A 26,277-nucleotide genomic window follows, 5' to 3' on the forward strand; every position below is an offset into this window, starting at 1 on the left:
TGCTCCCCTGATTGCACAATGTGGTCAATATGGAGTGATAGTAGATAGAGGGCGCTGGTGTGTATAGTAATAGTACTACCAATGGTGAATAACAATGGATACGTGTTATCAATTGCAAATAACAAAAAAATAGAAATTAGATTTGATTAAACAAAAAAATTTAGAAAGATGCCAACAAATATAAACTCTATAAATTATGGTGCTTGATTAAAACACAATAACTTGTACAACAATAGTGATCATTCACACTAGTGAGAAAAAAAGTGATTAGAAAGTCCCAATAGTATTAACCACAATTTAGGATGTGGACACTGAGGTCTTCTAGTTGCATATGAAATCTTCTATGTGAATAGTAGGAAGAGGGAGCGTCACCCCACAGTGCTAGATAAAGAATCTGCTTACCAGATATAAATTACTACTTTAGTTAAAAAGAAAGTCATGAAGGCTTGTACAGGATTGTGCCTGTTCACATATGAAGATGGGAAAACAACTCCTCCCCGGATGCTTAGGCATGGGATATAGAAAAAACAATGGATGCTTCCATAGCATAATACGGTTTATTAAAAGTGTTTAAAAACATAATAGAAAAGCCAGATGGCCCTTACATTTGTTGGTACCCACCCAGCACTGGGACTGCTTGCTTATCGGTAGTGGTGCTGTGTATGTAAGCCGTGAACCACCTTCGTGTTCGGCGTGCATTCCACCGGACGATCGCGAAAGCCAAGGATACCGGAAGTGGGATAAAATCACGTGACCAAGGTGATGCCCCAACGTACATTTCGTATGGACGTCTTCAGGGATACGTACCTTGGTCACTAGGAGACAGCAATTTATACTGATACGCATGGGCGTCCGCAGAACTTTTTTCAGGGGGGAGGCATAATTTTAGGTTCACCCTTTTTCGACAATGTCATTATCACATTATCGTGGTCAGAGGCTGCAGACGTAGTACAATCCCTAGGATAAGTAATGCATAATAGCCAACAGAACCTCTTATCAGACCCGGCCAAACTACAGCAGTGATCCCTCCGACTGGACGATCACTCACTCTGGGTTCTCCGGGGTGCGACTCTGGCCAGTAGTCTAGCATGTCTGTACCCTGGTAGTGGCCCAGTCTTTCTCTCTCTGGCGGTGCTGGGCAGTGTGGCTCTCTCTGGTGGTGCTGGACAGCATGGCTCTCTCTGTTCGCAAGAGGCAGTGTAGCTCTCTCTCTGGTGGCGCTGGGCAGCGTGGCTCTCTCTCTGGCTTCTGCCCAGCACACTCCTCGTCCTTTTTCCTGTAGCACTCTCTCCCTCAGCTTTTTTTTGCAGTCTCTAAATCTCTCTCTTGATCGAGCTGTAGCCTCCTTCCTGTGGAAAATGGGGCCGCCAATCTTTGGGATTACATGTCCCATGATGCTCTCCTCTCCTAGTCTCCTTTGATTGGCCCTCAGTTATGGCCAACAGGGAAGGAACGGCATGGGCAGGAAGCTGGCAGGGGAACCTGGTGAGAGCTGTCATCTCTTCTCCCAGACAGGAGAAAGGGGGGGGGGGGGCAACCAGGGGAAACCTCTGATAGCCCGCAGCTTGCCTTTCTCCTGTCACAGCGCCGTCGAGTTCTCTGCTGGAATGAGCAGGGAAAAGAGCCTGCAGTCACACTACACTGATAGGGGGGCTTGACAAAACCTTGATGGTGTCACCCCACTGGTGGGTTGCACATGGGTGTGGGCTGCCCGCACTCCAATAGCGATGGAACTGTGTTGAATTTAAGATCTGATCCCTGATTCCAGGGGGGGGAGGCACTTGACCCCCCTTGCCCCTACCTGCGGACGCCCATGCTGATACAGGTGGATTAATAGGCATGCTAGTTGGCGCCGACGGAGATATTGTAATGCCCATCTATTGACAGACAGCTTGTGTGATATTCAATGGATTCACTTTAGTCGTGACGCTAGATGCAGACAGAGACACCATGATGCCCACCTGTTGCCAAACAAATTGCATGGCAGTCCATGGATTTCCATACAAGCATCCATATACAATAAGATCTTTAAAGAGCAGGCAAGATTTAATTGTGACCTGTAATAGGTACAGGGCGGAAAGGGAGAGTTGGTAAAATGCAGCCGCAGCACCGGTTTACATAGTATCTAGTAGTGTTCCCACCTTGTACACTCCCATCGCTATAATGGGCTACCCGCCTTATTTTAATAAATAAAATGTCACTATAAAAAGTATATAAATATAGCAATACTTATATAGCACAGATTATAATAGGATCTCAAAAGAAAAAGAAAATGAGTGTCTATATTAAGAACCCTACCCCAATTATTAACTGTAATGTTGGTGTTTATCTTAGAAATCCCAAAAAAACCTTTGGGTAGGCATATCTAGTTGCCCATAGACAGACCTGGTAACTTCTGTTAAAATGCTAGAAAGTAAGAAAGGAATAATAAAAAGAAGGAGAGGAGACAGGGGGAGGGGATTGCGGGGGAGGGGGGGGGGGGTTTGGGGGACATCTGGATGTTTTTGTCATTGTTCAGAAAGCAATTCAAGTCAAGTTTAATATTCAACCCGGAAGGCTGCATAGTGTGTAATTTGTACAGCCAGTACATTTCATTTTGGGATATAGATCTCTTCATATGAGTACCTCTCCAATGTTTCGATATTTTATCGATACCATAGAAGGTTAGAAGAGATGGGTCACTATCATGAAAGATTTTAAAATGTCTGGAGACACTATGGTTAGGTTAACCTTTTTTTAATATTGGTAGTACTATTACTATACACACCAGTGCCCTCTATCTACTATCAATGACAGCAATAAAACAAAATAATATATACAGCCATACCCCGTTTTTAAGTACACAATGGGGTTTATTTACTAAAGCTGGAAAGTGCAAAATCAGGCTCACTTCTGCATAGAAACCAATGAGCTTCCAGATTTTATTACCAAAGTTTAATTGAACAAGCTGGGGTTAGAAGCTCATTGGTTTCTATGCAGCAGTGAGCCTGATTTTGCACTTTCCAGCTTTAGTAAATAAACCCCATTATGTACTTAAAAGTGGGGTATGCCTGTATAACCCCTTCTCCGTGCTTCAGATAGTGAAAACCATTCAAAGTAAAATAAGCCGCGGGAAGGCGGCTCTCCTGCACTGGTGACTGGACACAGCAGATGCTAATCAGCGGGTACCAGCCAATAGATGACCACCGGCACCTGCCGATCATCGGGAAGACGCACAGGACAGATATACGATTAGTATTTTTTTTTTTTACCATAAATATGTAGCAGAATACATATTAGCTTAAATTTATGAAGAAATTAGATGTTTTACACTCTGCAGTTTTAGTAAATCAACCCCTTTGTGTATATAATGTTTAGGATAAAAATATTAGAGTACTCTGGAAAGCAAATCTTTTATTACCAGCTGAATGATGGTCAGCAATCTTTTAATATTTTGTAGATAACTGCAAAATTTTCAGTTTTTTTAATATTCAAGTTAAGTTGGGTTAGCAGATGTGAACAACGGGATTCACAAAGGAATCTGTGGGTCACTAGTAAATCCCAAATTAAAATGTTTTTAAAACCAGGAACACAAATGTAATATATCGCAGCTTGCCAGTCCTTAGATACATTACATTACATTAGTTTTATATTTTGTTGATAATCTTCAGCAGATATTGCTTTAATGTATTCATGTTGTTTACCTATAAAAATCTTCTATTGCCGCGTACACACGAGCGGACTGTATGGCATACTTAGTTCGTCATACAATCCGACGGACAGTCCGTCGTACTTTCCACTGAACGGACTTGACCACACACAGATGCACAAACAGTCCGTCGAAAGCTTGCGCGATGACGTGTACAGCACGTACGACGGGACTAGAAATAGGAAGTCCAAGACACAGCAAAGCACCCTTCCGCCGTGTAAATCCTTTCTGGGCATGCGCCATTCTTAGTCCGTCGAACTAGCATACTGACGACCGTACTGTCCGCTGAAACCAAAGTACGACGGACAGAATTTCGAAAAAACCAAAATACTTAGTACGCCGGACTGCACGCTGAAAAAGTCAGCTGAAGCCCACACACGAGCGGATTGTCCGCTGAAATGTGTTTCGACGGACTAAGTACGCCATACAGTCCGCTCGTGTGTACGCGGCATAAGTGTAGACATTCAAAAGACCCGATATGTCTGTAGCATGCCTCCATCTTGGATGTAATATCAGCAGCCCCAGCAGACTGAGAGTTGTCACTCAAGTGACATTTATGCCACGTACACACGACTTGACTTTTAGACGGACTAGGTCCGACGGACTTAGTCTGTTCGAAAGTCCGTTCGGTTTGAACGTGATGACATAAGACAGGACTAAACAAGGAATTTCAATAGCCAGTAGCCAATAGCTGTCCTTGCGTCGTATTTGGTCCGTCGGACTAGCATACAGACAAACGGATCTTTCGACCAGACTCGAGTCCATCGTAAAGATTTGAAACATGTTCTACTTCTAGGTTCGTCTGATTTTTTTTATAAAAAACGGTCGGACTAGCCCACACACGATCTGATTGTCCGACAGACTGATCCCGTCGAACCTAGTCTGCTGGAAATTCCGGTTGTGTGTGCACATCATTAGTTTCCCCCAGAACAAGAGGGCTATGACATGCAAAGAGGAAAGAGATTGTGCTAAGGAATTGACTATTCATGCCATAGAAAAATGTTATGTGCTGTGGAACAATTGTATATAGATTATAAGTGGGAAGGATTTTAAAGAGATTATGTGGTCATTGATGAAGAAGTTTTGGATTTCAGCCCCACCCCCCATATTTTGAAAAGATGTGGTTGTGCATTAAGCTAGTGTGCCAGGCTGGTGTGGGTCAGACCAGCTGAAAGACTAGGTCAGCTAATAAATGGTCTAATTAAAGCTGGCCATAGATGGTTAGCTTTTTTTTAAACATTTATAGAAAAATTATCCATCAGAACATTTTTTCTTGCATTGAGCCAACTGATTTCAAAACCCTTAAAATTTCATCCAGATCAGCTATTTGAATGGAATCCCAGACATATTTAAACTGATTCAATGGATAAATGTATGAAGAACACATTTACAGTTAGGATTTTATTAATTTGAGAAAAATTATCCTTCCTGCTCCTTCAAATTTTCTCATTACGGTGAGCAATGGCAATTTGACCCCGCTAAGCGTTAGAAAATCAAATTAACACTCCAAAAATGGAGTTTTCAAGCAGACTTCTTCTGGTATATGGCCAGTTGAACAAGCTACATGCTACATGCATGACCCCTGACCTTCTGCAACCTAGCGGGAAAGGATGAACTACACAACTAGTAGCGGGAGAGCCAGACTCAAAATGTTTATTTTTTAGCTCAGTTTTTCCTAATTATAAAATGCATTCAAATCCTTTTCCATGGAGGGCTCAAAAGCATGAAGTGATGTCAGACATTCGTGGCAGATGGTTTTTGTTTTTCTCAGAATACATTTCTTCCTTCTACATATTTATATTCGCTTCTGAAAATTTAAAGTGTTGTTAAATATTTATTTAGTGTCAGGTTGAGTCTCCTTCAGCGTTGTGCCATTCAACATTGTGCAGCAGCGGCTAAGCCCAGCGGAACGGGACACATCTCCACTGTGAAGGTCACTTTACGGGGGAGTTAACTGGCAATTGCATTCTCATTATAGTGAGACGTAAATACCTCAATTTATTGTGTTTACTCAGGGTCACAATTTTCAGGTGCAACGTGGCAGGATCATATTAAAATTATGAGTTTTTAGGGATATAAATTCTCTGCAAAAGAGTGAACTAAATCAATTTCAGGGAGAAGAAAGGTGACACCTATTGTCACTCTGTGCATGAGATTTCAGGAATATTAATATTATTATTATTACACAGTATTTATATACTGTGTATACTCCATTTTTTCTCATATATGGACTATATATGAAAGGTTGTCTTTTTATTTGACAAGAAGCGCTGCTGCAATATTTTAAAAGGACTTCATTTATTGAGTTTTTATTTAGTATTGCATTTACATTTATATAGCACCAACAGGTTGTGCTGTGCTTTAAAATACAAAGGGAGACAGTACAAATACAATACAACACAATACAAGAGAGTTAGGGCCGGTTCACACTGCAGGCGAGGCGAGGCGACACGCCTCGCCGCGACCTGCCGCGACCTCAGCGGCAACTTGCAGATGACTTCTGTATAGAAGTCAATGCAAGTCGCCCCGAGGTCGCCCAGAAGTAGTACAGGAACCTTTTTTCTGAGTCGGAGCGACTCGAGTCGCTCCTCTCAGAACGGTTCCATTGTACAGAACGGGGGCGACTTGTCACACTGCGGCGAGGCGAGTCGTGTCGCCTCGCATCGCCCGCAGTGTGAACCGGCCCTAAGGAGGGCCCTGCTCATAAGAGCTTACAATCTAATAGGATGGGTACAAGTGGCACAAAAGGCAACAATTGTGAGGGATTAGCTGATGAAAGAATTCAAAAGTATAGCTGTTAGGTGGAGGTGGGATAGGATTCCCTGAAGAGATGAGTTTTCAGGGATCACCTAAAGGTGGCCAGAGTAGGAGATAGCCAGACATATTGAGGTAGAGTTCCAGAGTAGGAATGAGCTGAACACCCCCCCCTCCCCCGGTTCGGTTCGCACCAGAACCTTCGAACGGACCTAAAATTCGTACGAACTTTAGAACCCTATTAAAGTCTATGGGACTCGAACGTTCAAAATCAAAAGTGCTAATTTTAAAGGCTAATATGCAAGATATGCAACAGACAACATCAGCAATAAGGGGTATCTTCAGGTGTATACTGTGCTGGAGGCACAAAACAACCACTTTAACTCCTGCAGATGCCTGTATTAGAGAACACCAGCAATAAAGGGTAGATACAGGTGTATACTGTGCTGTGCTGGAGACACACAACACCCACTAACTCCTGCAGATGCCTTAATTAGAGAAAAACAGCAATAAAGGGTAGATACAGGTGTATACTGTGCTGGAGGCACACAACACCACTTTAACTTTAAGATGCCTGAGAAAACAACACTGTCCCTGTCTATCTAGCTCTTTCCCTGCACGCCAGAACACACTACACAAGGTCATCGCGCTGGCAGCCTTATATAGTGTGGGGCATGTACTAAACCCCCTGAGCTATAATTGACATCCTGCCTGTGGCCAATTATGGCTCTCCTCGCTGCCGGCGCTGTGATTGGCCAAGCATGCGGGGTCACAGTGCATGCTTGGCCAATCATGAGTCAGCAATGCACTGCGATGGCTTAGTGCATTGTGGACTGTTCGTGCCACACGAATTTGGTGCGAACGGTCCACAAAGTTCTGAATTCACCGAACAGTCGAACATGGGTTCGAGTCGAACACTGAGCTCATCCCTATTCCAGATAATGGAAGAACTCATGGAGGTGAGCATACAAGGAGAAGACTATGGAGCTAGAGAGAAGTAGTTCTTGAGAAGAGTGGATGGGACGGTTTGGGTGATATTTTGAGACAAAATTGGTGTTGTAGCTTTGGAGCTGAAAGGATAGGTCGGAGTCTAGGGTTACACCTAGAACCCTGGCATGAGGGGAGGGACTGATAGTTGTAGAATTGATCTTGATGGAAATATCAGGGGGGACAGCACAAATGGGGGTTATATGTTAGAAAGATTTATTTTAAGGAAGTGGTGTCTTATCTATTCTGATATGTCACTTAGTAAGTTAGCAATGTGAGAGGAGATTGAAGAAGTGAGTTGAGGAGTAGAGACACAGATGTGGGTGTCATCAGCATACTGGTGGTATTCCAAGCCAAAGGAGCAGGGCAGTCTTCAATATTGATTGGACCCTGGGCAAAACTCCCCCCATGCAGTTTTGGTCTTCACCAACATACAATAAATAGCAGCTAGACTCAAAATCAGTTTACTGAATCAGATCAGGCAGCTATTGCGATTGCTTGACAGAACTTACAGTGTATCAGCAAATTCCAGCTCACTGGTTAGTTGCTAGAGGTTACAGCACATGATTTCTGCTTGTTGATTGGTTACTAGAGATTACTGTGGATATGACCTCAGGGGGGCATGATATACATATCAATTCTGCCGGCCGCCGCAATTTACATATGAATGCTGCCAATATTTACATATGCATGCCAGTAATTTACATGTAAACACAGGGTCTGCGGGTGAGTCATCTGTACACAACAATAGGGCAGAGCTGGGCAGCATTAGTAGTAACACTTCACACTGAGATATTGGGGCACAGCACAGGACTAAAACCTCAATGGGCGAGGGAATTTAAACCAGGATAGTTGTCAAATATGAGGTAGCTGTTTTGGGCCCCACAACAATGACAGGGCCCAGGGCAGCTGCCCCTTTTGCCCTGCCTTAAAAAACGGCCCGACATAGGAGGTTTTTAAGTGACCAAGACAGGAGGTGTAGATTGAGAAGAGAAGAGAAAGGACTTCTCCCCGTACTGCTGCCACAAAAAGAAGAATGAGCAGCAGGCGGTGGCTGCAGCAGTGGGAACATGTTACATGTTCCACCCTAAAAATGGGTGGAATATGTAACATGTTCCCAAAGGTGAATTTATCCTTTAATATTCCTGGGCATGGTGCTACAAGCTGAGAGAATGTTAATCCACTTTCCATCTCTGAACTAGGAGAATGTAAAGTGCTCTGTCAGTTTGAGGCTAGTGATCGGGAACCGACTGGTATGGTTTCCAATCATTGGGATTAACATAACATCTGATCACAGGGATCACATCAAAGTGGAATTAAATTCTTTCATCAACATTATTTAAAGCGGTAGTAAACCACAGGTGATTACAAAAAAAAATCTCTGCAAATGTTATAATGTGCTAGTATGCATCACATACTAGGACATTATGATAGACTTACTTTAGAACGAAGGTCTTCTACGCCACAATGTCACCGCTGAGACAGCTGACATCTGATCGCGGGGATCACATTAAAGTGGAATTAAAATTAAATAAACTATTTAATATAACATTATATGTATAAAAAATCATTTTAAACATTTGATAAAAGCTGTTAGGTGTAAGGGCACTTTCACACTGAGGCGCTGGGGCGTCGGGGGTAAAGCCCTGCTATTTTTAGCTGCGCTTTACCGTCATTTAGGAAAGCTTTTCGGCCACTAGCAGTGCACTTTTAACCTCCTAAAGTGCCTCAAAAGTGCGGCTTGCAGGACTTTTTTTAGCGTCCTGCCAGTGCACTGCTCCAGTGTGAAATCCCTCAGGCTTTCAAACTGGAGTGAAAGGAGAGGCGCTTTGCAGGCGCTATTTTCAGCGCTATAGCGCCTGTAAGGCGCCTCAGTGTGAAAGTAGCCTAAAATGCATTTTTTTTTATGTAAAACATATTTGTCAGCCTATATTAAAACATGAACAGAAACTGTGTCAAAACAGGTTTTGAAATGAAAGAAGTATGTGTATTGATACATTTATAAAAAACAATGCAAGCATCGGGTAGGCAAGTTCGTCATGGTAATATTGTCAGGGTAAGCATCTGTAGGCTTCAATGAAAGGGTTAAAGTGATTTCTGATTGGTCAGTGTGGTTTATAGTGCTTTATTTTTAGCACTGTTTATTGAACATAGCTGCATATTGGTAAGGATGTTGGAACGGTTGCATATCAACAAATCAAAAAAGAACCAATATGCAATTATCTTTAGAAAGGTGAACAGCTCCTTAAAGGCAGCCTATGGACAAATCACCTTTGTAGACTAGAGTCCTACTTTAAGTGCTGCCAGATGGCAGCTGGGGCTTAGGGTGCCCTATGAAATGGAGCGGGACAATCTAGGAAGCAGAGAGGGTCATTTTAGATGATCAAGGATAGCACGACTTTGTAAAGGAATCCTCAATGGATGACTGTTTTGTGAAGCGGATATATCCTGTCCTGATCTTCAGCCTCCTTCATTTTACTGACGTTTCCCCGCAGGGCTCCCATGCAAATGATGAACATGCAAACGTTCCGCAGGGTGCTCAGCCTACCTTAAAGCGCAAATTCTGCTGTGAAGGGGAAGCAAGGTGACAGATGCACTTAGCTTACCACAGCGAAGGGAGTGACCTCAGGATCAAGAAAGTAATTCCACTTTTATTTTGTAACAATGAGCCAGTGCAAATCCCGATCCTCGCTTCAAAGATAGACAATGATGTATTTACAGTGAACAGTTTCAGTGTTTGCGTTGAAATGTTGACTTTAAAGTTATAGTAACATTTTACACTTTTGTACAGCTTTTCCCAACAGCATCTCATATACAGGGTTTTAGGTTCTAGGCTCCTCCGATCTATAGCAGACATTGCAATTAGCGCCTTTGCTGAATGACTACTGACTTAAAATTAATTGCACTTCAGAACTCACCCCAAACCTGACCCTGTACACAAATATTTCCCAAACTGTTCTCTCCGCTCCTTCAGTCACTTACTTATGTTTTCCTCACCCATGATTCACCCAGTGCAAGCTTTTTGTAGAGCTGCCTCTAAACTCTTGAATTCTATTCTCTGTCCTAATAGGCTTTATCGCACCATTCACACATCCAAACAGTCACTCAAACCACTGTCATCTCCCTTATTTAACCACATCCAGCCACGTCCATCAGCCTTTACCACTGGTGGACTCGCCTCCCATCACCTTCACCCACTGCCACCTCCTTTTCCCACTACAACTGGTGTAACCACCTCCCATCACCTCTATCCCCTACCACCTCTCTTTCCTACTGTAACCAGTGTATCTACTTCCCACCACCTCCAGATACTGCCACCTCCCTTTTTCACTGTAACTGTTGTAACCACCTCCCATCACCTCCAGCTACTGCCATCTCTATTACCCTCTGTATCTGCTCTAACCACCTCCCACCACCTCCTGCTACTGCCATCTCTATTACCCTCTGTATCTGCTCTAACCACCTCCCACCACCTCCTGCTACTGCCATCTCTATTACCCTCTGTATCTGCTCTAACCACCTCCCACCACCTCCTGCTACTGCCATCTCTATTACCCTCTGTATCTGCTCTAACCACCTCCCACCACCTCCTGCTACTGCCATCTCTATTACCCTCTGTATCTGCTCTAACCACCTCCCACCACCTCCTGCTACTGCCATCTCTATTACCCTCTGTATCTGCTCTAACCACCTCCCACCACCTCCTGCTACTGCCATCTCTATTACCCTCTGTATCTGCTCTAACCACCTCCCACCACCTCCTGCTACTGCCATCTCTATTACCCTCTGTATCTGCTCTAACCACCTCCCACCACCTCCTGCTACTGCCATCTCTATTACCCTCTGTATCTGCTCTAACCACCTCCCACCACCTCCTGCTACTGCCATCTCTATTACCCTCTGTATCTGCTCTAACCATCTCCTGCTACTGCCATCTCTATTACCCTCTGTATCTGCTCTAACCACCTCCCACCACCTCCAGCTACTGCTATCTCCCTTTCTCACTGTAACTGTTGTAACCACCTCCCCTCACTTCAAATGCGTCTTCCTATCATACTATTGTTACACAAATTATTCAAAATATTTTGACATCACCCATTCCTGTAAGGATCACATTCCAATTATCTTTCTCTTTACATGGCTGTTTAGGGAGTATACAATCTTTTGGGGTAGAGAATTGCTCCTCTTTTGGAACCCCTTTTCAGACTAAGGATTGCTCATATTAGAGATCTGCACAAGTCTATGCAAATCGCCATGTACACTACAATCTGAATGTACAATCACCTTAATATTTCCCAACACTTGTGTACCAAGAGGGCCCACTTTCAAGTTATATCCAATCAGGCAGGTCTTTATATCACATCTGATCAAATTGTTACATATAAAGCCAGCTTTACTGTACTTATAAACAGATTTCTTTCTTGTATTGCTTGTTTTACTTTCTATATTACATGCTTTATATTATTTTTGTGGTGGTGGGGCATCCACCACTTACAAGATGAACGCGTGATTTGTATATTAATGTGATTGCTCAGGCGGTGCCCACGTCTGATGCCTCGTATATCCTGTAGGACTGCAGGCTGCAAATGATATTAGCAGAAAGTTTTGGTTAATGTGAGCGCCTGGACTAGATTAGCAGGATTAATGCTCTGTAAAATGATCTACGCTTTTCCATTTTGTGTGTGTTTTTAAGCATGAATCAGTGAATTATTTTTTTATTGTCTTCTCACTTTCCACGGGCTTTTACAATGAAGTTAATAGCGTGTAAAATGGTTAATTTATTTCATCCTGGAATTGTATACTAATGTGGGAACAGGCTGATGATGGTTGAACGGTATTGACAATTGTAGATGCGGCGAGATAAAAATATACTATGTGACTTTAATACTCATTTCCAGGTATGATCTGTAATGCATAATTACATTGCACCAGCTTGGCACAATATAAGTACTGCATGCATATCTCATACCCGAGGGACTGCTGTAGAAGCTGACAATTACAGTAGTATTTGAATCTACTACAGTGATTGCCGCAATCTCGCAGCTCCACTGCACACTGACCACAGACAGGTGCGCACTGGGAACTGCCGCCATTCAATTCCTTGTATTTTTTGCAGTGCATATAAAGCGTTATCTTATTGGAGAATATAAACATTATGACATCACCTCCCCTTCTCTCCACCTCATCCAATCAGAGAATGCCTTGTAGTCACCGAAAAATTAACAAGGTGTTCCATAAATAAAGAGAGAGGAGAGGTAGCCACTCAGCACAGGACCTGGAAGATCACGGCAATCATTGTAGTAGTGCCGACTACTTCAGTGATTGTCAGCTTCCCCAGCAGTATTACATGTGCCAAGCTGGGCCCATGTCAGTATCCAATTAAAATCATACCTAGAGTTCAGCTTTATTATAATTACTATTATATAGGATTAAGTCCCAACTGTTTACAAGGGAGGAAGACAGAACAGATAGGACAGTTGCAATACAATTCAATACAAGAAGATTAGGAGGGCACTGCTCTTAGAAGCTTACAATCTAAAAGGGTGGACAAATGGTTAAAAAAGGTAATAACAAAGAGGAGTGGAAGTGGGAGCAAGGGAACCTTAGGTTTCCTTGTCCCACCTTTTCCATCAAGCAGATAATTGCACATAGAATGTAGAATTTTATCATTGAACATCAATTCAGGAAATGTTCTACAACGCAATGTAAGATCAATGTATATCTGTAACTCTGTCTCTTCCCCATCTCTCCAGAATGTTGTTGTTTTTTCTTTTTTGTCTTTTATCAAGATTTAGTATGTCTGTATTGCTGTGCCTTTGCCCACATTGGGCGTTAATAAAACCATATTTGAAAAAAAAAAAAAGATAATAACCGCGAGTGATAGCCTTATGGAGAAAGTAAAATTTCAGTTTTAGGTGGAGGTGGATAGAGATTCATTTTCTGGGATTCTGGACAAAGTAGATGATAGCTCCACAGATTGGAATAGGGAGCTCCAGAGGAAGAAGGATGCTCTGGAGAAGTCATGGCAGTATGCATGGGAGGAGGTGATGATGGTACTAGGAAGAAGGAGGTATTGGAAGGAGTGGTGGATGGCTTGGGTAATATTTTGAGATGAGGTTGGTGATGTAGGTTGGAGCAGAGTTGTGGATGGCTTTGTTTGCTGTTTGTTAGTTTTTGAATTTGAAACATTGGGCTATCAGATGCCAGTGGTGGGTTTAGCGGAGCAGGGATCTGCAGTTTTACAGTGTCTGTGTAACCAAAACTGGTATTCACCCACTGTCTGAAAGCTTATCAATAGACTAAGTTACTGATAGGCAAATCAACATTTCTGTGTTTGTGATGAATGGGTAAATTTAGTTACAATGTTTTTTTTAACCATATATGTTTTTGTGTACCCTTTAAGGACCCATTAACACTTATTTTCTTTGCGGTAACAGTGCGCCATCACACTTTAATGTGCAATATGACACGCTAACATTCATTCTCAATGGACCCCCAACACAGGAAGACTCGTCGCTGCTCCTCTTTTTTGTTACGGGGTATTGTACTAAAGATGCTTTTGGGAGTTTCATTGAGGGATTGAGGGAAATCGATGTTGGCATTGCACCTTGTTTGTAGGGTTATCATGCATTGCAGTAGATCACTGTGGGGTGAACAAGCACCAACGTGCTTCTGAATATGTCAGCGTTATATGGATTCATGAAATACATTTCGAAATAAGAAAGGCTGCACCTTACAACATCTATGCAGCCAAACAAATTATATATAAAACCACATTCATCGTAATGAAATAAAAGACTAGCAAAACAACGTATAAGAATCCACTGAATGATTTATGTTCTAAAAACAGCATTTTATTACTACATGAATGCCATAATAAAAAGCCCTAACAAAATAAAGTTTCCTAGTTTATGTAATAAAAGGCACGCAGTATACTGCACAGCAAGTGGTGACTGGAAATCAAATGCTAAAACAAGCCACCGCAAATGCTTTATGATAGCAATCATAGCAATACATGATCAAATTTCAGGAGGCCATAAACATATCGAGTTATATTTATGAAAGGGTCCTCAAAGCCAAACTCCAAGGAAGAGATTAAAGATACAACTGAAATTCCATTGTGGGAAATTTGCTTGGCAAAGAATTCATAAATCTCGCCAGTCTTCTGAAACCAGCTAGGACCGCTAGGTCCCTGATCTCTAGTGTAGGTAAAGCCCAACTCCAGGTTCAGGCCCTCTTGAGCAGATCACATGCCACAGTAAATTATCCTTTTTATGCATAAAACGCATAGCTCCTGGTTGAGGTACAGTATTTAAATACAAAATCCACATTCGGCTATCAAAAAATAAAAGGGAGAAGGTAGTATCACCTCCTAAATGACTGGCAGTCACTGCTCCACTACCCTCTGAAAAGCAGACCATTGCAGATTGCTTTTTAGAGGGGTGGCACAGGCTGCCACCTGTGTGAATAAACCCTTAAACATAATTTGCAGCTGTACACCTTTGTACTAACTGTTATATAATCTCTCTCCTACATCAAGTGCTTTTTTTTATTACTATGCAAAAAAGTACTACATAACATAACCTTATAAAATTGATACAATTTGTTTCCTATCACAATCTCACATAAAGCAATTTAGCTGCAAATATATCACAAATAAATAAATTCTTTCAAAATTTACAAGGCTTAGGAACACTATGCAAAGCCCTACAGAGCTATCTAATGGTCAAACTAGAGCCTGTTCTTATGAGAAAATAAAATAATTACTCCAGTGTGCTTTGTGGTAAATTGTTCCTTCAATTTAACACTATCAACTTCTTGCTGACAATAATGCCGGGAGGCAGCGTTTCTGCCCATGAGCCCCCTGTGATTGGCTGTCACAACCGTCAAATGATCAGGAACCCATCCTACCAGCTCCTGATGAACAGTGACCAGGAGCCAATGGAGACAGCTTGGTCAGTGTGCTGGGAAAGGGCAATGAGATGTGCTCAAAGAGAAAAAATTATTTTGTTTTGTTTTGGATTCAAAAATAATTTTGTTTCCTTATATTCGTTATGTTAGGATGATTCATTTTTTTGGGGGATTTTCGAATTTGTTGCATATATTCATTGTTCCAAATCGATTTGTATTTTTGGACTTTATTTTGGAAGATTTTAATTTTAACATTTTCATTTGTTATTTCGAGAGATTACTTATGCACTCTGATTCATTCCTGCTAGTCCAACCCACATATAGAAATGGACTGAGCTGATTGGACGATATTGAATAGAGTCACATGCATTTGAAAGTAATGAATGGAACTAAATACATTTTGGATTCATTTGTTATGTTATGATTCCGAGATTCTAATGGATCCAACTCCAGCTAATCAAGCAAATAAGAAATTATCATTTTATCTCGCTTTAAAGAGGAAGTAAACCCTGATGAGGAGATATTTCTTGGACCTACAGGTAAGCCTTAATCTAGGCTTACCTGTAGGTCAAAATGTGTTGTAAGGGTTTACAACCACTTTAATACCTTAGGCCCTTCCACACTTTGAAGTCCGGCAGCTAAGCAGGGAGTCTGTCCACTGATCCCCACTAAGTAGGTGGATGGCTACAATGGAATGGTCTAGATCAAAGCATTCGGACGGGAAATGTTGGATGTGAGCTTGTTGTCAGAAAGTCCGACCATGTGTATGCTCCATCGAACATTTACTGTCGGACTTTCCGCCAAAAAAAATGTTTGCTAGCAGGCTCTCAAATTTTCCGCCGACAAAACGTTGTTGTCGGAAAGTCCAATTGTGTGTACACAAGTCTGTGGCACAAAAGTTCACGCATGCTCGGAATCAAGCAGATGGAGCTGCACTGGCAATTGAACTTCCTTTTTCTCAGCTCGTCGTACGTCTTGTACGTCACCACGTTCCCATGTTCGGAATTGTTGGCCAACATTTGTGTGACCGTGTGTATGCAAGACAAGTTTGAGCCAACAACCTTCGAACAAAAATCCACGGTTTTGTTGGTGGAAAGTCAGATCGTGTGTACGCTGCTTTAGAATGGCCCAGTCAAAGTCCAGACCCAAATCCAAATAAGACTCTGTGGCAAGGCTTAAGCTATTTTGCAAAAAAGAATGGGCAAATATTTCACTCTATAGATGTTCAAAGCTGGTAGAGGCATACCCAAAAAGACTTGCAGCTGTAATTGCAGCGAAAGGCGGTTCTACAAAGTATTGACTCAGGGGGACTGAATACAAATGCACACCACACTTTTCACATATTTATTTGTACAAAAATTTGAAAACCATTTATCATTTTCCTTCCACTTCATGATGATGTGCCACTTTGTGTTGGTCTATCGCATAAAATCCCAATAAAATACATTTACAATTTTGGTTGTAACGTGACAAAATGTGGAACATTTCAAGGGATATGAATAGTTTTTCAAGGCACTGTGTGTAGTGCATTTTTTATATAATGAAAAATGTTCATGAAAAATAAAAATCTGAATCAATTTGGATCATTCGGTATGTCATTATGTTATTTTGGGTGCTTTAGCTGCTTCCGGATCACCCACTGCACATTTACTGCTGCAGGGTGGTCCAACTGTGCGAAACAACGTACCTGTACATTGTTCCCACCTTAAAGTATGGGGGGCACGCACGCCACCGGCAAACCCGCTCCCACTGTGATTGGACACAGAGGGAGCCAATCAGCGGGTCTGGTGGCCGTGATGGTCGCCCAGACCCATCGATTATTCAATAAAGAGGCAGGACATCGGTCTACCTATGTAAACAAGGCAGACCGCTGTTCTGTCAGAGGAAGAGAGAGAACTTGTCTTCCTGCTAATCATGAACACAGATCTTTCTCTTCCTCCAGTTAAACCATCCCCCACACAGTTAGAAAGCACTCCCTAAGAGCACACTTAACCCTTTGATCATCACTGATGTTAACCCCTTCCCTGCCAGTGTCATTTATACAGCAAATTTTTTTTAGCACTGATCACTGTTTTGGTTTCACTGGTCTCCAAAAAAGTGTCACGGAAGACCATCGGCCCTAGTCTGCCAGAAAGTCCGGTCATGTGTATGCAGCATTAGTGTCCAATTTGTCCACCACAATGCAATAAAAATCGCTGATCGCCGCCATTACTAGTAAAAATAAAAATCTAAATGCCATAAATGCGCAATTGTCCGTTAAAGTAACACAGTGCCATATCACATAATAATGGCCATGAAGGGGGGTAAACCTTCCAGGGCTGAAGTGGTTAAATATTAACAAAAGGCCCATACTATAGCATTACGTCATCCAAATTAATACAAATGTAGTCTTTGTTTTGTGATAAATACCTCTGAATCTCCAAATAATGAAAATTTAGTCAGAATTTCGATTCACAATTAAATAAATTCACATGCCTAGCAATGAGCATGCTCTCAACACAAAACAGCAGAGCCTTGTGAATGCTGCCCGGCAATAAGGCCCACCCACTGTGCTGCAGATTGTATGTTACACTGGTGATAAAAGGTTAAAGTATTTTATATTAAGGTAAAAAACATTTTTCTACAGTTCCCTCTGATATATAACATTAATCTCTGCAGTGCATGTCATTTATATAAATATGTGGTATAATAGCTTACTTCAGAGCACTGTACGGTGCTCAGCTAACTGTCCGCTGGTCTCCTCTCCCGATACGATAGCTGCAGGGGGAGGTGCTGGGAAACCCCTGCTGGCATTAGCTGAGAAGAGGAGAGGAGGGGAGGAGACCGGCGGGCAGACATGGGAGCACCGAGCGGCTTTTTTACGTAAACTATTATACATATTTTTATATATGACATGCACTGCGGAGCCTAATCTTCTATATCAGAGGGAACTATATAAAAAAAAAAGTTTTTTAGAGCAGGAGTGAAGGCTGTGGATGACGGAGCCAAGTACGGTGTCAGGGCTCAGCAGCCTTGATAGATCGGAGTCAGCGCAGAGAGGGGAGGGTAGAAACTGACAGGATCAGCCAGGTATTTCAGGTGTTACAGAGGGCCAAATGACAGCACACACTGTGCTGTATAACATGCTTTAAGGGAACAGGATTTATTTCATTTTTTTGGGGGTTAACAAACACTTTAAGGAGCTTTCTCAGCCAGCTTTTATTCACTTCAGAATTTGATTCCCTCCTCATGCATATCCATGGGAATCCAAAAACAGTTGAAAGCAGGTTGATACAGTTTACAAGGTCAAATGCACCTGTCAATGAACTACAGTATGAATGACAGGGATGAGCTGAACACCCCCTGGTTCGGTTCGCACCAGAACCTTTGAACGGACCTAAAATTCGTACGAACTTTAGAACCCTATTAAAGTCTATGGGACTCGAACGTTCGAAATCAAAAGTGCTAATTTTAAAGGCTAATATGCAAGATATGCAACAGAATAACACCAGCAATAAGGGGTAGCTTCAGGTGTATACTGTGTAGGAGGCACACAACACCCACTTTAACTGCTGCAGGTGCCTGTATTACAGAAACAGAACAATACCAGCAATAAGGGCTAGCTTCAGGTGTATACTGTGCAGGAGGCACACAACACCCACTGTAACAGTGCTAGGTTCCCAAGCAAAAAGACACTGTCCCTGCCTACTTTTCTCTTTCCCTGCACGCCAACACACTACACAAGGCTGCCTCACTGGCGGCCTTATATAGTGTGGGGCGTGTACTAAACCCCCCCCCCTGAGTTAGAATTGGCCACAGGCCTCCTGCCTGTGGCCAATTATGGCTCTCCTCGCTGCCGGCGATGTGATTGGCCAAGCATGCGGGGTCACAGTGCATGCTTGGCCAATCATGAGCCAGCAATGCACTGCGATGGCGTAGTGCATTGTGGGCCGTTCGTGCCACACAAATTTGGTGCGAACGGTCCACAAAGTTCTGAATTAGCTGAACAGGCGAACAGCCCGTGTTTGAGTCGAACATGCGTTTGAGTCGAACATCGAGCTCATCCCTAATGAATGATCTCAGAAGCATCTCAAACTGACCTCAAATGTAAGCAGAATTCACCTGAACATGCTCTGCATTTGTCCAAAGTCAGTACAGGCCCCAACAAGGCAGAGGCTGCATGACCTGGGACACCCCATACAAGAATGGAGGATTATAGGACATTTTAAAGAATTTCTAAGGCTGGTTAAAAAGCCAGACAGGATATAAAAAGTAAAAGTTAGCCCAGGTAGAGTTGGCAATCAGAAATGGTATTTTATCAGCCGAGGATTCGGAGAAGCACGTTCTGTACAGCTCAGTGATTACCGAAGCGGCTTCTAAAAGAGTCCAAATGAAATAATCACTCCACCTCTGAATAAGACACTGATGAAAATCTCTCCTGTAATTGAGAGGAAGGCAGTAGATTATAATCTGCACTTATTGTTACACAGTAAATCAAGACTATCAATAGAATGTTATGTGGAAGGGTTAGAGATGGAACACTGCGCTGCAATTGTTCCCATTCATTCTATATTTTACATTTTACATTCTGACCTCGCTTTTTTTTTTTCCGTTTCTATCCTATTGGAGATCTTTTAATAGAACTAGATGGGTAAAAGTTCTTTCAGCTCTTTTGTATTTTTTTCATGAGTTGCTTAACAGAGCTTGTGATTTTGCAAAAGAAAAGAGAGCCTAAATCTGGTGATATATGTTTAGGAATGGACGATGGGTTGGATGATCTCACAAATGTCTTTTTTTGCAGCTTTGGCTATAAACAATATGACCCCTTCCACACTGGGGCGCTTTTCAGGTATTTTAGCGCTAAAAATAGCACCTGTAAAGCACCTGAAAAGCGCTTCCCAAGCCACTCCAGTGTGAAAGCCCGAGGGCTCCTCCACCACCCCTGCCATTGAAATGAATGGGCAGTGCAACATGGGGCCCTATTAACCCTTTATTCACCCGCTAGTGGAGGGTTAAAAGCGTCCCGCTAGTGGCCGAAAAGCGCTACTATAACTAGTGCCACTTTACCGCTAACGCCAACACCGCCCCAGTGTGAAAGGGGTGTAATGCTCTGGTCAAACAACCATTCCTATTTCAAAGAAAACTATATTGGTTTGGGTTTATTTTTAATAATTATTTTTGTTATGTTTAAATGTTTTGAACATTTGCTTTATAACTCTTTTTTAATCTCTCCCTGTATATACCGTTTTTGATTTGCAAATCACAAATGTACAGATCACAAACATTTGCTCACATGTACAGTGCGCCAGGATACTAGTGGGGTTTCTGTCTTGTATTGTGTATTAGACACGGACAATCATAAAAGTAAGGGTCAAGGCTTACTTTTAAAGATGAGTGGAACACCTTTGAAAGGTCTCAGGGAACCCTTGTTAAAAGGAAGTCCAAACGCAAAATATTCCCCATGTATATGTTCAAGAAAATGGCTGTTCAGTAATGCTGGGTGCTGTACATAGGTGTGCGCAGCCTATTGCATTAGGGTGTGCACCCCGAAGCTCAAACACACATGACTCTGCAACCTCAGCTGCACAGGATAGTAAATGAATAGGAAGTGCCCTGTGCTGAGCGGCTTACTCTTCAGGAGCGGCCGGTCCATAGGGGGCACAGGGGGCGTCGCCCCCCCTAGTTTACATGTGGGGGTTCATGTGGGGTGCTGGACTCATAGGTTTCTATGAAGTTTTTTTTTCAAGCCACGAGATTGGAGCCTGAGGCTCTAATTGGCATGGAAATGGTTGGGCTGGGGGCGCAGAGCACTGCTCCCCGAACCCACCCATTTGTGACACTAGCGAATCAATATTCGCTATTGTCTTCCAGCTTCTGCTCCCCGCCACTCCGGACAGAAGGGGGATCGGGTTGGCTGAAAGGAGAAGCCAAGGAAGCCGCAGTGGAGTGGCGAGTGTGGCTCTAGGGGGGAGTTATTTGTTTGCCACCCCCCTCAAATTTTTTTTAGCACCAGCCACCACACACAGTTTACTATACTTCAGCTATGATTGAACACAGGTAGTGAGTGTGTTCACTGCGTTCATTAAGAAAAGGAAGGGACCAGTAAATGACATATTGATTAGCCCCTTCCTCCATCTTTAAACATCCCCCGCAGCATGTGGGGGAAGAGGAGGGAAGCCAGTAGCACTGCAGTAGGGGGCGCCACACGGGGGGAAGCCCAGGCAGTAGGGGGAATTGGCACTGCACAGAGTGATTAGGGTGTGACCAGGCACACCTGGCACACCCCCTGCGCATGCCTATGGTGCTGTATTGTATATAGGCTGGAAACCGTGGATGGTCAAAGTGAAGAAATGTCATCAGCACACCAAGGATTCCTCAAAAAGGTCCAAAGCTTTATTTTCATGGTCACATGATATGCATACAGTAATGTTTTGGAGCCACACAGGGCCCCTTCATCAGGGAAGTGATAGCCTGGCTCCCTGGCATCATAATGACATCATAAGACTGCCATTATACCCGGTTTAAACTTATGACATAACTGCCAAATGCACAGTACTAATTGCTCAATCCGGCATTCAACCAATGATAGAAGATGCTGGTCACTGTGAAAAGCTGAAATGATTACAAAAACAAAAACAAGCCTGTCATGTATACCGAGCAGCAGTTGCTTTGCACTGCAGTTTGTCACTTGCCTGATAAAGGGGCCCTGTGTGTCTTCAAAACTTTGCTGTATGTTTATCATGTGACCAAAAATAAAGCGTTGAACCTTTTCGCGGAATCCTTGGTGTGCTGATGACAATGCTTCATCCTGATAAAAGGAAGAATCCTCTACCTTAGAGTGGTGGTCAGAATGCCACCTTTACAGACAGCCAAAAAATATCACTGGTGTCATGTTGTGGGCTCTGCCCAGTGCCAGTGGACCCAACGCTATGTAGGCACCATCAGATGGGAGGTCAGGAAACCCCTTAGCTACATATGGAGGAACCTAAAGACTCTATGAAACTCCTGTTGAGTAAGGCTCTAGGCAAAAATGCTGGACCACACCATGATGCTGTTCAATAAATCTCACAAGATTATTAGACATGTGCTTGACAAAAAATTTGATTTGTTTCATTTAGATTTGTAAATCTAGATATTTTGTTCCATTAAATTCAGTTGATTGGTTCAATTCGTATTTAGGATTCGTATTCGGAATTTGTTTTGTCTTTTTCTTCGACTTTAACAATTTTTTTCAATTTGAAACATTCAAATCAATAAATTTTGAATCAGACAAATCGAAAACTATAGATTTTTTTTTTTTCGATTCATATATGGCAAAGTGAACAAACAAAAGAAAAATCTTCATCAAATGATTACACTGACTCTTTAAATCACCTTTGGCTTAACTAAAACAGCATTATTTTGAAATGGTACTTTAATAACACAGCCTTTGATTTCAGAAACATGTTTACAGTTTAAATTTGACTGGAATTAGAGGTAAAATTTGATTCCAATTCGACTTTTGGAAATTCATACTAATTTTGTTTTGTTATTCGGAGCATTCAGTAAACTTTGTTTATACTTTAATATGGGTATTCGTAAATAGCTGAATCTCCGAATAATGAAAAATTTGTCTGAATATTTATTCGGAACAAAACGAGCCGAACATATCTAAAGATTTGAACAGTGTTCAAAGATTTGGTAACATTTTGATAGTATCATATACAAGTGCACAGCAGTTTTCTATGTTGTTTGCACCAGTTATAATTAGTGGGTCCCACCAATTAACAATGTAGAAATATACCAGTGTACCATTATGTTTGCTTAGGATTTTGGAATATATTTTTGCTACTGGAATGGAAATTGATGAGATATCCAGAACTGTACAGTTGTTGCTGAAACTGGAGGTTTATTAATATATTTATTTATTACAGGTACTTATATAGCGCTGTCAATTTACGTAACACACATTTAATGTCCCTAACTCACATTCATACAAACACACAGTAGAGACAGTTTAGACAGGAGCTAATCAACCTACCAGCAAGTCTTTGGAGTGAGGACGGAAACCCAGAGAAAATCCACACAAGCACAGGGAGAACATGTTGGGGGCAACACTCCACTAGAGAAACCTTTTTGGGTGACAACTGTCTAAGAGGGGGATATTTGGATTGTTTTCCTCTTCCTGCTGTGACTCTGGGACAGAAAGTGAGGGCAAATCACCAAAACTGGATTCAGCAAAAATCTGATTTTAGGATTATATATTTCAATTTATTTGAGATTTTCTAAATTCTAGTGTAGCACCCTGATGTTTAGGCAGGATTGCTATCAAATTTCGTTGCCAGGCAATAGTGCCAATTGTTTGGAGATCAATTGATTTTCCCCTAATTCTATAATTGCTGCACTTTTCTCTTCTGTCACTAGGTTGCATTATAGCTGGTGACATGGGATAAGACAAGGGCAAAGCAAGAACAGATTATGAATGAATGGGATGTCTCAGCCAATGGGCAGGGATTTTCTTGGGTCCCTTGGCCTGCTGGGAGTGTCTATTTATTCAGATGGAGTCAGGAGATCGGGGTTCTGTGCCACCTGGGCGGCTGTCTGGGTGGACGTGTGTTGTATTGCCCCAGGCTGCTAGGCCAGAAACCTAAGGCCTATCCCAGAGACTTCTGGCTGCTAGGCTGTCTGAGGGCCTATCCAGAAGCAGGAGAAGCAGCGTAGGGTTGGGACTGCGGGCTTGTAGTCCAATCAGAAGTAATGGCCAGGGAACCAGTTGTGGTTGGAGGTAGAGGGGGAGCTGTCATCACTAAGGGACCATCCACCTTGCTACCAGAGACCACCGTGAGTAAGCTGAGGCCAGTACCAGAGCTGACTTCTTGCCAAGCAGGGGCAGTGAAGAAGTGGCAAAACTTCAGCAAGTGCCAAATCAGGGACCCAGCGGGACAGCAGAGGTGACGCTTGTGGAGCATCAGTGAGTGCCAAGCCAGGGACCTAGTGTGTCCGCAGGGGTGACGCTTGAAGTGTATTTGTAAGTGCCAAGCCAGGACCCAGCAGGGAAGCAGGGGTGATGCTTGAGGAAGATACTGAGTGCTACCAGTGGAAGAGCTCAGGGGATCCAGTGACTAGTGGATCTGAAGTCTAGTGAGAGAGATTGGGAGCTTGTTGAGTGAAGATCCACAATGAGTGATTGTAGGGTAAACTAAGAACTGTTCGTGTTGAAGATAGTTGACTTCAATTGGCGTTAGTAATAGCTATAAGATTGTTGCCATAGGAGACAGTGGTCCTACCTATACAAAAGTGGTGTCCGGCTGGAGGCTTTCACCTGTATAGCTGCCTGCCTATAGAAGTCTCAGAGTCTGTCAATTATCTTTGCATCTATCTAAGGTTGTCCTGGCACTAAGACCTCATTCCCACGAGGCGGATTCGCTCAGCTTTGTCCGCCAGCTCAGCAGGAGATCTCTCCATTGATTTCCGCTGAGCCAGTGGATGACAGGTTTGTCTCTGCTCACTGAGCGGGGAGGGGCCTGTCAGAGCGCTGCCGATTGCTATGGAGGGATCGGATGAAAACGGACAGCATGTCCGTTTTCATCAGATCTCATCCGATCCGATCTGCCATGATGGATGCAAAACACAGGGCCATACACCTGATTTTAGCGGATCGGATATCAGCAGGCATGGTAACCGCTGACACCCATCACTCCATTGACCTGCATAGAGCGTCTGTTGAGGTCCACCTAAAAAACTGACAAGCGGACCCGAACGGTCCGTTTGTGTGAAAGAGGGGCCTAACCCTCTCCCTCCGTTCTGTTTAAGAGATAATACATTTCTTTGCATTCAAAAAGTGTCTGGCTCCCACCTGTTCATCTTGCATTACACCCACCATGCCTTGTAACCCACTCTACACTGAAGGATGTCAGCTGTCCCTAACTCTGGAGGTCACCATTAGGCCTTGAGGGGCCTGAGATTTTGCTACACTAGTCATTAGATATGCCATAGCTATACACCATTTTCAGACTTTATTATATAATGTATATAGATCTGTAAATATATAGTCATCTTTTTTATTTCTTTTAGTGGTATGTGGTGCACAAGTGGTAATTCTCACATTTCATTACAATACATAACAAGGGTCAGATTTATAAACCAGTGATTGTGACTTTCATCAAACATTCACTGGTGGTGAACTGATCACTGTCATTTAAAACACATGCAACAGAAAGATTCATCTGCAGTGCATGTTTGGTGAATGTCAGATTTACCGATTTGTAAATATGCCTCTTAAAGTGTATGTAAACCCTAACAATGAACTTCTCTTCTTTGCTCCCTTTTGGTCTGTTATGCAGTGTACACACGACCAGACTTTCTGGCAGACTAGGTCCGACGGGCTTCCCGACTGACTTTTCATCGGAGTTGCGACGGACTATACGAACGAACGGACTTGGCCACACACTATCACACCAAAGTCCGACGGATTCTAACTTGATGACGTAGGACCGGACTAGAATAAGGAAGTTCATAGCTAGTAGCCAATAACTGCGCTAGCGCCGGTTTTTGTCCTTCGGACTAGCATACAGACAAACTGATTTTTCGACCGGACTCGAGTCCGTAGGAAAGATTTGAAACATGTTCTAAATCTAAGGTCTATCTGATTTTTCTACAGCAAAGGTCCGATGAAGCCCACTCACAATTGACTTGTCTGGCGGATTCGTTCCGACAGACCTTTACTGTCGAAAAGTCTGGTCGTGTATACACGGCATTATACATAGCACTGAAAGTGTTTTGCTATATCTGTATGATAGGTTCAAAAATATATCTGTTGATCCTGTTGGAAATACATTGAGACTGTAACTGAAGACTCTAACTGTGCTTTCTGTATACCAAGCAGTGCTATCATCCTGCCCAGTTCACTTCTATAAGCTACACAACACCTACGCCTTATGTTATGGAGAGGTGGAGAGGGGGAGATGTTCTGTAGTCCT

The 26,277-nt window shown here is 42.7% G+C and overlaps 1 protein-coding gene across 5 annotated transcripts in view; it reads left to right on the forward strand.

Moving 5' to 3' along the window:
• Positions 1-26,277, forward strand: part of LOC143987271 (calpain-13-like) — a 175,187-nt gene that overhangs the window by 44,464 nt on the left and 104,446 nt on the right. The window lies entirely within an intron of this gene.

The sequence above is a fragment of the Lithobates pipiens genome, unplaced genomic scaffold (assembly GCF_037356315.1).
Source record: "Lithobates pipiens isolate NorthernLeopardFrog02 unplaced genomic scaffold, aLitPip1_a1.2 Scaffold_18, whole genome shotgun sequence".
NCBI classification, from domain to species: domain Eukaryota; kingdom Metazoa; phylum Chordata; class Amphibia; order Anura; family Ranidae; genus Lithobates; species Lithobates pipiens.